We start from the raw sequence: 15,457 nt of genomic DNA on the forward strand, positions 1-15,457 counted from the left end.
GTAATCCTATGTTATCCTGTAATCCTATGTAATCCTGTAATCCTATGTTATCCTGTTATCCTATGTAATCCTGTTATCCTATGTAATCCTGTTATCCTATGTAATCCCATGTAATCCTGTAATCCTATGTAATCCTGTAATCCTATGTAATCCTGTTATCCTATGTAATCCTGTAATCCTATGTAATCCTGTAATCCTGTAATCCTATGTTATCCTGTTATCCTATGTAATCCTGTTATCCTATGTAATCCTGTTATCCTATGTAATCCTATGTAATCCTGTTATCCTATGTAATCCTATGTAATCCTGTTATCCTATGTAATCCTGTAATCCTATGTTATCCTGTTATCCTATGTTATCCTGTAATCCTGTAATCCTATGTTATCCTGTAATCCTATGTAATCCTGTAATCCTATGTAATCCTGTAATCCAATGTAATCCTGTAATCCTATGTTATCCTGTTATCCTATGTAATCCTGTAATCCTATGTAATCCTGTAATCCTATGTTATCCTGTTATCCTATGTAATCCTGTAATCCTATGTAATCCTGTAATCCTATGTTATCCTGTTATCCTATGTAATCCTGTTATCCTATGTAATCCTATGTAATCCTGTAATCCTATGTAATCCTGTAATCCTGTAATCCTATGTTATCCTGTAACCCTGTGTAATCCTGTAATCCTATGTTATCCTGTTATCCTATGTTATCCTGTAATCCTGTAATCCTATGTTATCCTGTTATCCTATGTTATCCTGTTAACCTATGTAATCCTATGTAATCCTGTAATCCTGTAATCCTATGTAATCCTGTAATCCTATGTTATCCTGTTATCCTATGTAATCCTGTAATCCTATGTAATCCTGTAATCCTATGTTATCCTGTTATCCTATGTAATCCTGTAATCCTGTAATCCTGTAATCCTATGTAATCCTGTAATCCTGTAATCCTATGTTATCCTGTAATCCTATGTTATCCTGTTATCCTATGTAATCCTGTAATCCTATGTAATCCTGTAATCCTATGTTATCCTGTTATCCTATGTAATCCTGTAATCCTATGTTATCCTGTAATCCTATGTTATCCTGTTATCCTATGTAATCCTGTTATCCTATGTAATCCTGTAATCCTATGTTATCCTGTTATCCTATGTAATCCTGTAATCCTATGTAATCCTGTAATCCTATGTTATCCTGTTATCCTATGTAATCCTGTAATCCTATGTTATCCTGTTATCCTATGTAATCCTGTAATCCTATGTAATCCTGTAATCCTGTAATCCTGTAATCCTATGTTATCCTGTTATCCTATGTAATCCTGTAATCCTATGTAATCCTGTAATCCTGTAATCCTGTAATCCTATGTTATCCTGTTATCCTATGTAATCCTGTAATCCTATGTAATCCTGTAATCCTGTAATCCTGTAATCCTATGTTATCCTGTTATCCTATGTAATCCTGTAATCCTGTAATCCTGTTATCCTATGTAATCCTGTAATCCTATGTAATCCTGTTATCCTATGTTATCCTGTTATCCTATGTAATCCTGTTATCCTATGTAATCCTGTAATCCTATGTTATCCTGTTATCCTATGTAATCCTGTAATCCTATGTAATCCTGTAATCCTATGTTATCCTGTTATCCTATGTAATCCTGTAATCCTGTAATCCTATGTTATCCTGTTATCCTATGTAATCCTATGTTATCCTGTTATCCTATGTAATCCTGTTATCCTATGTAATCCTGTAATCCTATGTTATCCTGTTATCCTGTAATCCTATGTTATCCTGTTATCCTATGTAATCCTGTTATCCTATGTAATCCTGTAATCCTATGTTATCCTGTAATCCTATGTAATCCTGTAATCCTATGTAATCCTGTAATCCTATGTTATCCTGTTATCCTATGTAATCCTGTAATCCAATGTAATCCTGTAATCCAATGTAATCCTGTTATCCTATGTAATCCTGTAATCCTATGTAATCCTGTAATCCTATGTTATCCTGTTATCCTATGTAATCCTGTAATCCTATGTTATCCTGTTATCCTATCTAATCCTGTAATCCTATGTAATCCTGTAATCCTATGTTATCCTGTTATCCTATGTAATCCTGTAATCCTATGTTATCCTGTTATCCTATCTAATCCTGTAATCCTATGTAATCCTGTAATCCTATGTAATCCTATGTAATCCTATGTAATCCTGTAATCCTATGTAATCCTGTAATCCTGTGTTATCCTGTTATCCTATGTAATCCTGTAATCCTATGTTATCATGTTATCCTATGTAATCCTGTAATCCTATGTATTCCTGTAATCCTGTAATCCTATGTAATCCTGTAATCCTATGTTATCCTGTTATCCTATGTAATCCTGTAATCCTATGTTATCATGTTATCCTATGTAATCCTGTAATCCTATGTATTCCTGTAATCCTGTAATCCTATGTAATCCTGTAATCCTGTAATCCTATGTAATCCTGTAATCCTATGTTATCCTGTTATCCTATGTTATCCTGTTATCCTATGTAATCCTGTAATCCTATGTTATCCTGTTATCCCATGTTATCCTGTTATCCTATGTAATCCTGTAATCCTGTAATCCTGTTATCCTATGTAATCCTGTTATCCTATGTTATCCTGTTATCCTATGTAATCCTGTAATCCTGTAATCCTGTTATCCTATGTAATCCTGTAATCATATATAATCCTGTAATCCTATGTTATCCTGTTATCCTATGTAATCCTGTAATCCTATGTTATCCTGTTATCCTATGTAATCCTGTAATCTTATGTAATCCTGTAATCCTATGTTATCCTGTTATCCTATGTAATCCTGTAATCCTATGTAATCCTGTAATCCTATGTAATCCTGTAATCTTATGTAATCCTGTAATCCTATGTTATCCTGTTATCCTATGTAATCCTGTTATCCTATGTAATCCTGTAATCCTATGTAATCCTGTAATCTTATGTAATCCTGTAATCCTATGTAATCCTGTAATCCTATGTAATCCTGTAATCCTATGTTATCCTGTAATCCTGTAATCCTGTGTAATCCTGTTATCCTATGTAATCCTGTAATCCTATGTAATCCTGTAATCCTGTAATCCTGTAATCCTATGTAATCCTGTTATCCTATGTAATCCTGTAATCCTATGTAATCCTGTAATCCTATGTTATCCTGTTATCCTATGTTATCCTGTTATCCTATGTAATCCTGTAATCCTGTAATCCTATGTTATCCTGTTATCCTATGTAATCCTATGTTATCCTGTTATCCTATGTAATCCTGTTATCCTATGTAATCCTGTAATCCTATGTTATCCTGTTATCCTGTAATCCTATGTTATCCTGTTATCCTATGTAATCCTGTTATCCTATGTAATCCTGTAATCCTATGTTATCCTGTAATCCTATGTAATCCTGTAATCCTATGTTATCCTGTAATCCTATGTAATCCTGTAATCCTGTAATCCTATGTTATCCTGTTATCCTATGTAATCCTGTAATCCTGTAATCCTATGTTATCCTGTTATCCTATGTAATCCTATGTTATCCTGTTATCCTATGTAATCCTGTTATCCTATGTAATCCTGTAATCCTATGTTATCCTGTTATCCTGTAATCCTATGTTATCCTGTTATCCTATGTAATCCTGTTATCCTATGTAATCCTGTAATCCTATGTTATCCTGTAATCCTATGTAATCCTGTAATCCTATGTTATCCTGTAATCCTATGTAATCCTGTAATCCTGTAATCCTATGTTATCCTGTTATCCTATGTAATCCTGTAATCCTATGTTATCCTGTAATCCTGTAATCCTATGTAATCCTGTTATCCTGTTATCCTATGTAATCCTATGTAATCCTGTTATCCTATGTAATCCTGTTATCCTGTTGTCCTATGTAATCCTATGTAATCCTGTTATCCTATGTTATCCTGTAATCCTATGTAATCCTGTAATCCTATGTAATCCTGTAATCCTATGTTATCCTGTAATCCTATGTAATCCTGTAATCCTATGTAATCCTGTAATCCCATGTTATCCTGTTATCCTATGTAATCCTGTAATCCTATGTTATCCTGTAATCCTGTTATCCTATGTTATCCTGTAATCCTATGTAATCCAGTTATCCTATGTTATCCTGTAATCCTATGTAATCCTGTTATCCTATGTAATCCTGTAATCCTGTAATCCTATGTTATCCTGTTATCCTATGTAATCCTGTAACCCTGTGTAATCCTGTAATCCTATGTAATCCTGTAATCCTATGTAATCCTGTTATCCTATGTAATCCTGTTATCCTATGTAATCCTGTAATCCTATGTTATCCTGTTATCCTATGTAATCCTGTTATCCTATGTAATCCTGTAATCCTATGTTATCCTGTTATCCTATGTAATCCTGTTATCCTATGTAATCCTGTAATCCTATGTTATCCTGTTATCCTATGTAATCCTGTTATCCTATGTAATCATGTAATCCTGTTATCCTATGTAATCCTGTTATCCTATGTAATCCTGTAATCCTATGTTATCCTGTAATCCTATGTAATCCTGTAATCCTATGTAATCCTGTAATCCTATGTAATCCTGTTATCCTATGTAATGCTGTAATCCTGTAATCCTATGTAATCCTGTAATCCTGTAATCCTGTAATCCTGTAATCCTGTAATCCTATGTAATCCTGTAATCCTATGTAATCCTGTAATCCTGTAATCCTGTAATCCTATGTAATCCTGTAATCCTATGTAATCCTGTAATCCTGTAATCCTGTAATCCTGTAATCCTATGTAATCCTGTTATCCTATGTAATCCTGTAATCCTATGTAATCCTGTAATCCTATGTAATCCTGTTATCCTATGTTATCCTGTAATCCTATGTTATCCTGTAATCCTATGTAATCCTGTAATCCTATGTAATCCTGGAATCCTATGTTATCCTGTTATCCTATGTAATCCTGTTATCCTATGTTATCCTGTTATCCTATGTAATCCTGTAATCCTATGTTATCCTGTTATCCTATGTAATCCTATGTAATCCTGTTATCCTATGTAATCCTGTAATCCTATGTAATCCTGTAATCCTATGTTATCCTGTTATCCTATGTTATCCTGTTATCCTATGTAATCCTGTAATCCTATGTTATCCTGTTATCCTATGTTATCCTGTTATCCTATGTAATCCTGTAATCCTATGTTATCCTGTTATCCTATGTTATCCTGTAATCCTATGTTATCCTGTTATCCTATGTTATCCTGTTATCCTATGTAATCCTGTAATCCTATGTTATCCTGTTATCCTATGTTATCCTGTTATCCTATGTAACCCTGTAATCCTATGTAATCCTGTAATCCTATGTAATCCTGTAATCCTATGTTATCCTGTTATCCTATGTTATCCTGCAATCCTATGTTATCCTGTAATCCTGTAATCCTGTAATCCTGTAATCCTGTAATCCTATGTTATCCTGTTATCCTATGTAATCCTGTAATCATATGTAATCCTGTAATCCTATGTTATCCTGTTATCCTATGTAATCCTGTAATCCTATGTTATCCTGTTATCCTATGTAATCCTGTAATCCTGTAATCCTGTAATCCTATGTTATCCTGTTATCCTATGTAATCCTGTAATCCTATGTAATCCTGTAATCCTATGTAATCCTGTTATCCTATGTAATCCTGTTATCCTATGTAATCCTGTTATCCTATGTAATCCTATGTTATCCTGTTATCCTATGTAATCCTGTTATCCTATGTAATCCTGTAATCCTATGTAATCCTGTAATCCTATGTTATCCTGCAATCCTATGTAATCCTGTAATCCTATGTAATCCTGTAATCCTATGTAATCCTGTAATCCTATGTTATCCTGTTATCCTATGTAATCCTGTAATCCTATGTAATCCTGTAATCCTATGTCATCCTGTTATCCTATGTAATCCTGTAATCCTATGTTATCCTGTTATCCTATGTAATCCTGTAATCCTGTAATCCTGTAATCCTATGTAATCCTGTTATCCTATGTAATCCTGTTATCCTATGTAATCCTGTAATCCTATGTTATCCTGTTATCCTATGTAATCCTGTAATCCTGTAATCCTATGTAATCCTGTTATCCTATGTTATCCTGTAATCCTATGTTATCCTGTTATCCTATGTAATCCTGTTATCCTATGTAATCCTGTAATCCTATGTAATCCTGTTATCCTATGTAATCCTGTTATCCTATGTAATCCTGTTATCCTATGTAATCCTATGTAATCCTGTTATCCTATGTAATCCTATGTAATCCTGTTATCCTATGTAATCCTGTAATCCTGTAATCCTATGTTATCCTGTTATCCTATGTAATCCTGTAATCCTATGTAATCCTGTAATCCTATGTAATCCTGTTATCCTATGTAATCCTGTTATCCTATGTAATCCTGTTATCCTATGTAATCCTGTAATCCTATGTAATCCTGTAATCCTGTAATCCTATGTTATCCTGTTATCCTATGTAATCCTGTAATCCTATGTAATCCTGTAATCCTGTAATCCTATGTTATCCTGTTATCCTATGTAATCCTGTAATCCTATGTAATCCTGTAATCCTATGTTATCCTGTTATCCTATGTAATCCTGTAATCCTATGTTATCCTGTTATCCTATGTAATCCTGTAATCCTATGTAATCCTGTAATCCTATGTAATCCTATGTTATCCTGTAATCCTATGTAATCCTGTAATCCTATGTTATCCTGTTATCCTATGTTATCCTGTTATCCTATGTAATCCTGTAATCCTATGTAATCCTGTAATCCTATGTAATCCTGTAATCCTATGTAATCCTGTAATCTTATGTAATCCTGTAATCCTATGTTATCCTGTAATCCTATGTAATCCTGTAATCCTATGTTATCCTGTTATCCTATGTAATCCTGTAATCCTGTAATCCTATGTTATCCTGTAATCCTGTAATCCTGTAATCCTATGTTATCCTGTTATCCTATGTAATCCTGTTATCCTATGTAATCCTGTAATCCTATGTAATCCTGTAATCCTATGTAATCCTGTTATCCTATGTAATCCTGTTATCCTATGTAATCCTGTAATCCTATGTAATCCTGTAATCCTATGTAATCATGTTATCCTATGTAATCCTGTTATCCTATGTAATCCTGTTATCCTGTGTAATCCTGTAATCCTATGTTATCCTGTTATCCTATGTAATCCTGTAATCCTATGTAATCCTGTAATCCTATGTTATCCTGTTATCCTATGTAATCCTGTAATCCTATGTTATCCTGTTATCCTATGTAATCCTGTAATCCTATGTAATCCTGTAATCCTATGTAATCCTGTAATCCTATGTAATCCTGTTATCCTATGTAATCCTGTAATCCTGTAATCCTATGTAATCCTGTTATCCTATGTTATCCTGTTATCCTATGTAATCCTGTAATCCTGTAATCCTATGTTATCCTGTTATCCTATGTAATCCTATGTTATCCTGTTATCCTATGTAATCCTGTTATCCTATGTAATCCTGTAATCCTATGTAATCCTGTAATCCTGTAATCCTATGTTATCCTGTAATCCTATGTAATCCTGTAATCCTGTAATCCTATGTTATCCTGTTATCCTATGTAATCCAGTTATCCTATGTAATCCTGTAATCCTATGTTATCCTGTTATCCTATGTAATCCTGTAATCCTATGTTATCCTGTTATCCTATGTAATCCTGTAATCCTATGTAATCCTGTAATCCTATGTAATCCTATGTTATCCTGTAATCCTATGTAATCCTGTAATCCTATGTTATCCTGTTATCCTATGTTATCCTGTTATCCTATGTAATCCTGTAATCCTATGTAATCCTGTAATCCTATGTAATCCTGTAATCCTATGTAATCCTGTAATCTTATGTAATCCTGTAATCCTATGTAATCCTGTAATCCTGTAATCCTATGTTATCCTGTAATCCTATGTAATCCTGTAATCCTGTAATCCTATGTTATCCTGTTATCCTATGTAATCCAGTTATCCTATGTAATCCTGTAATCCTATGTTATCCTGTTATCCTATGTAATCCTGTAATCCTATGTTATCCTGTTATCCTATGTAATCCTGTAATCCTATGTAATCCTGTAATCCTATGTAATCCTATGTTATCCTGTAATCCTATGTAATCCTGTAATCCTATGTTATCCTGTTATCCTATGTTATCCTGTTATCCTATGTAATCCTGTAATCCTATGTAATCCTGTAATCCTATGTAATCCTGTAATCCTATGTAATCCTGTAATCTTATGTAATCCTGTAATCCTATGTTATCCTGTAATCCTATGTAATCCTGTAATCCTATGTTATCCTGTTATCCTATGTAATCCTGTAATCCTGTAATCCTATGTTATCCTGTAATCCTGTAATCCTGTAATCCTATGTTATCCTGTTATCCTATGTAATCCTGTTATCCTATGTAATCCTGTAATCCTATGTAATCCTGTAATCCTATGTAATCCTGTTATCCTATGTAATCCTGTTATCCTATGTAATCCTGTAATCCTATGTAATCCTGTAATCCTATGTAATCCTGTTATCCTATGTAATCCTGTTATCCTATGTAATCCTGTTATCCTATGTAATCCTGTAATCCTATGTTATCCTGTTATCCTATGTAATCCTGTAATCCTATGTAATCCTGTAATCCTATGTTATCCTGTTATCCTATGTAATCCTGTAATCCTATGTTATCCTGTTATCCTATGTAATCCTGTAATCCTATGTAATCCTGTAATCCTATGTAATCCTGTAATCCTATGTAATCCTGTTATCCTATGTAATCCTGTAATCCTGTAATCCTATGTAATCCTGTTATCCTATGTTATCCTGTTATCCTATGTAATCCTGTAATCCTGTAATCCTATGTTATCCTGTTATCCTATGTAATCCTATGTATCCTGTTATCCTATGTAATCCTGTTATCCTATGTAATCCTGTAATCCTATGTAATCCTGTAATCCTGTAATCCTATGTTATCCTGTAATCCTATGTAATCCTGTAATCCTGTAATCCTATGTTATCCTGTTATCCTATGTAATCCTGTTATCCTATGTAATCCTGTAATCCTATGTTATCCTGTAATCCTGTAATCCTATGTTATCCTGTTATCCTATGTAATCCTGTAATCCTATGTAATCCTGTAATCCTATGTTATCCTGTTATCCTATGTAATCCTGTAATCGTATGTAATCCTGTAATCCTATGTTATCCTGTTATCCTATGTAATCCTGTAATCCTATGTAATCCTGTAATCCTATGTAATCCTGTAATCCTATGTAATCCTGTAATCCTATGTAATCCTGTAATCCTATGTAATCCTGTAATCCTATGTAATCCTGTAATCCTATGTAATCCTGTAATCCTATGTAATCCTGTAATCCTATGTAATCCTGTAATCCTATGTAATCCTGTAATCCTATGTTATCCTGTTATCCTATGTAATCCTGTAATCCTATGTAATCCTGTAATCCTATGTTATCCTGTTATCCTATGTAATCCTGTAATCCTATGTAATCCTGTAATCCTATGTAATCCTGTATCCTATGTAATCCTGTAATCCTATGTAATCCTGTAATCCTATGTAATCCTGTAATCCTATGTAATCCTGTTATCCTATGTAATCCTGTAATCCTATGTTATCCTGTTATCCTATGTAATCCTGTAATCCTATGTTATCCTGTTATCCTATGTAATCCTGTAATCCTAGTAATCCTGTAATCCTATGTAATCCTGTTATCCTATGTAATCCTGTTATCCTATGTAATCCTGTAATCCTATGTTATCCTGTTATCCTATGTAATCCTGTAATCCTGTAATCCTATGTAATCCTGTTATCCTATGTAATCCTGTAATCCTATGTTATCCTGTTATCCTATGTAATCCTGTTATCCTATGTAATCCTGTAATCCTATGTAATCCTGTTATCCTATGTAATCCTGTTATCCTATGTAATCCTGTTATCCTATGTAATCCTATGTAATCCTGTTATCCTATGTAATCCTATGTAATCCTGTTATCCTATGTAATCCTGTAATCCTGTAATCCTATGTTATCCTGTTATCCTATGTAATCCTGTAATCCTATGTAATCCTGTAATCCTATGTAATCCTGTTATCCTATGTAATCCTGTTATCCTATGTAATCCTGTAATCCTATGTAATCCTGTAATCCTATGTAATCCTGTAATCCTGTAATCCTATGTTATCCTGTTATCCTATGTAATCCTGTAATCCTATGTAATCCTGTAATCCTGTAATCCTATGTTATCCTGTTATCCTATGTAATCCTGTAATCCTATGTAATCCTGTAATCCTATGTTATCCTGTTATCCTATGTAATCCTGTAATCCTATGTTATCCTGTTATCCTATGTAATCCTGTAATCCTATGTAATCCTGTAATCCTATGTAATCCTATGTTATCCTGTAATCCTATGTAATCCTGTAATCCTATGTTATCCTGTTATCCTATGTTATCCTGTTATCCTATGTAATCCTGTAATCCTATGTAATCCTGTAATCCTATGTAATCCTGTAATCCTATGTAATCCTGTAATCTTATGTAATCCTGTAATCCTATGTTATCCTGTAATCCTATGTAATCCTGTAATCCTATGTTATCCTGTTATCCTATGTAATCCTGTAATCCTGTAATCCTATGTTATCCTGTAATCCTTGTAATCCTGTAATCCTATGTTATCCTGTTATCCTATGTAATCCTGTTATCCTATGTAATCCTGTAATCCTATGTAATCCTGTAATCCTATGTAATCCTGTTATCCTATGTAATCCTGTTATCCTATGTAATCCTGTAATCCTATGTAATCCTGTAATCCTATGTAATCCTGTTATCCTATGTAATCCTGTTATCCTATGTAATCCTGTTATCCTGTGTAATCCTGTAATCCTATGTTATCCTGTTATCCTATGTAATCCTGTAATCCTATGTAATCCTGTAATCCTATGTTATCCTGTTATCCTATGTAATCCTGTAATCCTATGTTATCCTGTTATCCTATGTAATCCTGTAATCCTATGTAATCCTGTAATCCTATGTAATCCTGTAATCCTATGTAATCCTGTTATCCTATGTAATCCTGTAATCCTTGTAATCCTGTAATCCTATGTAATCCTGTTATCCTATGTTATCCTGTTATCCTATGTAATCCTGTAATCCTGTAATCCTATGTTATCCTGTTATCCTATGTAATCCTATGTTATCCTGTTATCCTATGTAATCCTGTTATCCTATGTAATCCTGTAATCCTATGTAATCCTGTAATCCTGTAATCCTATGTTATCCTGTAATCCTATGTAATCCTGTAATCCTGTAATCCTATGTTATCCTGTTATCCTATGTAATCCAGTTATCCTATGTAATCCTGTAATCCTATGTTATCCTGTAATCCTGTAATCCTATGTTATCCTGTTATCCTATGTAATCCTGTAATGCCTATGTAATCCTGTAATCCTATGTAATCCTGTTATCCTATGTAATCCTGTAATCGTATGTAATCCTGTAATCCTATGTAATCCTGTAATCCTATGTAATCCTGTAATCCTATGTAATCCTGTAATCCTATGTAATCCTGTAATCCTATGTAATCCTGTAATCCTATGTAATCCTGTAATCCTATGTAATCCTGTAATCCTATGTAATCCTGTAATCCTATGTAATCCTGTAATCCTATGTTATCCTGTTATCCTATGTAATCCTGTATCTGTAATCCTATGTTATCCTGTAATCCTATGTAATCCTGTTATCCTATGTAATCCTGTAATCCTATGTAATCCTGTAATCCTATGTAATCCTGTAATCCTATGTAATCCTGTAATCCTATGTAATCCTGTAATCCTATGTAATCCTGTAATCCTATGTAATCCTGTTATCCTATGTAATCCTGTAATCCTATGTAATCCTGTAATCCTATGTTATCCTGTTATCCTATGTAATCCTGTAATCCTATGTTATCCTGTAATCCTATGTAATCCTGTTATCCTATGTAATCCTGTTATCCTATGTAATCCTGTTATCCTATGTAATCCTGTAATCCTATGTTATCCTGTTATCCTATGTAATCCTGTAATCCTATGTAATCCTGTAATCCTATGTTATCCTGTTATCCTATGTAATCCTGTAATCCTATGTAATCCTGTAATCCTATGTTATCCTGTTATCCTATGTAATCCTGTTATCCTATGTAATCCTGTAATCCTATGTAATCCTGTTATCCTATGTAATCCTGTAATCCTATGTAATCCTGTAATCCTATGTTATCCTGTTATCCTATGTAATCCTGTAATCCTATGTTATCCTGTAATCCTATGTAATCCTGTTATCCTATGTAATCCTGTTATCCTATGTAATCCTGTTATCCTATGTAATCCTATGTAATCCTGTTATCCTATGTAATCCTATGTAATCCTGTTATCCTATGTAATCCTGTAATCCTATGTAATCCTGTAATCCTGTAATCCTATGTTATCCTGTTATCCTATGTAATCCTGTAATCCTGTGTAATCCTGTAATCCTATGTTATCCTGTTATCCTATGTAATCCTGTTATCCTATGTAATCCTGTTATCCTATGTAATCCTATGTAATCCTGTTATCCTATGTAATCCTGTTATCCTATGTTATCCTGTTATCCTATGTAATCCTGTAATCCTGTAATCCTATGTAATCCTGTTATCCTATGTAATCCTGTAATCCTATGTAATCCTGTAATCCTATGTAATCCTGTAATCCTATGTAATCCTGTTATCCTATGTAATCCTGTTATCCTATGTAATCCTGTAATCCTATGTAATCCTGTAATCCTATGTAATCCTGTAATCCTATGTAATCCTGTTATCCTATGTAATCCTGTAATCCTATGTTATCCTGTTATCCTATGTAATCCTGTAATCCTATGTAATCCTGTAATCCTATGTTATCCTGTAATCCTATGTAATCCTGTAATCCTATGTAATCCTGTTATCCTATGTAATCCTGTAATCCTGTAATCCTATGTTATCCTGTTAATCCTGTAATCCTATGTAATCCTGTAATCCTATGTAATCCTGTAATCCTGTAATCCTGTAATCCTATGTTATCCTGTTATCCTATGTAATCCTGTAATCCTATGTAATCCTGTAATCCTATGTTATCCTGTAATCCTATGTAATCCTGTAATCCTGTAATCCTATGTTATCCTGTTATCCTATGTAATCCTGTTATCCTATGTAATCCTGTAATCCTATGTTATCCTGTAATCCTATGTTATCCTGTTATCCTATGTAATCCTGTAATCCTATGTAATCCTGTAATCCTATGTAATCCTGTTATCCTATGTAATCCTGTAATCCTGTAATCCTATGTTATCCTGTTATCCTATGTAATCCTGTAATCCTATGTAATCCTGTTATCCTATGTAATCCTGTTATCCTATGTAATCCTGTAATCCTATGTAATCCTGTTATCCTATGTAATCCTGTTATCCTATGTAATCCTGTTATCCTATGTAATCCTGTAATCCTGTAATCCTATGTTATCCTGTTATCCTATGTAATCCTGTAATCCTATGTAATCCTGTAATCCTATGTAATCCTGTAATCCTGTAATCCTATGTTATCCTGTTATCCTATGTAATCCTGTAATCCTATGTAATCCTGTTATCCTATGTAATCCTGTAATCCTATGTTATCCTGTTATCCTATGTAATCCTGTAATCCTGTAATCCTAGTAATCCTATGTAATCCTGTAATCCTATGTTATCCTGTTATCCTATGTAATCCTGTAATCCTGTAATCCTATGTTATCCTGTTATCCTATGTAATCCTGTTATCCTATGTAATCCTGTAATCCTATGTAATCCTGTAATCCTATGTAATCCTGTTATCCTATGTAATCCTGTAATCCTGTAATCCTATGTTATCCTGTTATCCTATGTAATCCTGTAATCCTATGTTATCCTGTTATCCTATGTAATCCTGTAATCCTATGTAATCCTGTAATCCTATGTTATCCTGTTATCCTATGTAATCCTGTAACCTGTAATCCTATGTAATCCTGTAATCCTATGTTATCCTGTTATCCTATGTAATCCTGTAATCCTATGTAATCCTGTAATCCTATGTTATCCTGTTATCCTATGTAATCCTGTAATCCTATGTAATCCTGTAATCCTATGTTATCCTGTTATCCTATGTAATCCTGTAATCCTATGTAATCCTGTAATCCTATGTAATCCTGTTATCCTATGTAATCCTGTAATCCTATGTAATCCTGTAATCCTATGTAATCCTGTAATCCTGTAATCCTATGTTATCCTGTTATCCTATGTAATCCTGTTATCCTATGTTATCCTGTAATCCTATGTAATCCTGTTATCCTATGTAATCCTGTTATCCTATGTAATCCTGTTATCCTATGTAATCCTGTAATCCTATGTTATCCTGTTATCCTATGTAATCCTGTTATCCTATGTAATCCTGTAATCCTATGTAATCCTGTTATCCTATGTAATCCTGTAATCCTATGTAATCCTGTTATCCTATGTAATCCTGTAATCCTATGTAATCCTGTAATCCTATGTAATCCTGTTATCCTATGTAATCCTGTAATCCTATGTAATCCTGTTATCCTATGTAATCCTGTAATCCTATGTAATCCTGTAATCCTGTAATCCTATGTTATCCTGTTATCCTATGTAATCCTGTAATCCTATGTAATCCTGTTATCCTATGTAATCCTGTAATCCTATGTAATCCTGTTATCCTATGTAATCCTGTAATCCTATGTAATCCTGTTATCCTATGTAATCCTGTAATCCTATGTAATCCTGTAATCCTATGTAATCCTGTTATCCTATGTAATCCTGTAATCCTATGTAATCCTGTATCCTATGTAATCCTGTTATCCTATGTAATCCTGTAATCCTATGTAATCCTGTTATCCTATGTAATCCTGTAATCCTATGTAATCCTGTTATCCTGTAATCCTATGTAATCCTGTAATCCTATGTAATCCTGTAATCCTATGTTATCCTGTTATCCTATGTAATCCTGTAATCCTATGTTATCCTGTTATCCTATGTAATCCTGTTATCCTATGTAATCCTGTAATCCTATGTAATCCTGTAATCCTGTTATCCTATGTAATCCTGTAATCTGTAATCCTGTAATCCTATGTAATCCTGTATCCTATGTAATCCTGTAATCCTATGTAATCCTGTAATCCTGTTATCCTATGTTATCCTATGTAATCTATGTAATCCTGTAATCCTATGTAATCCTGTAATCCTATGTTATCCTGTAATCCTATGTAATCCTGTAATCCTGTAATCCTATGTTATCCTGTTATCCTATGTAATCCTGTAATCCTATGTAATCCTTGTAATCCTATGTAATCCTGTAATCCTATGTA

Source organism: Somniosus microcephalus, unplaced genomic scaffold (genome assembly GCF_052327205.1).
Source record: "Somniosus microcephalus isolate GS21.2 unplaced genomic scaffold, FLI_Smic_1.0 unresolved_chr6, whole genome shotgun sequence".
NCBI lineage: Eukaryota > Metazoa > Chordata > Chondrichthyes > Squaliformes > Somniosidae > Somniosus > Somniosus microcephalus.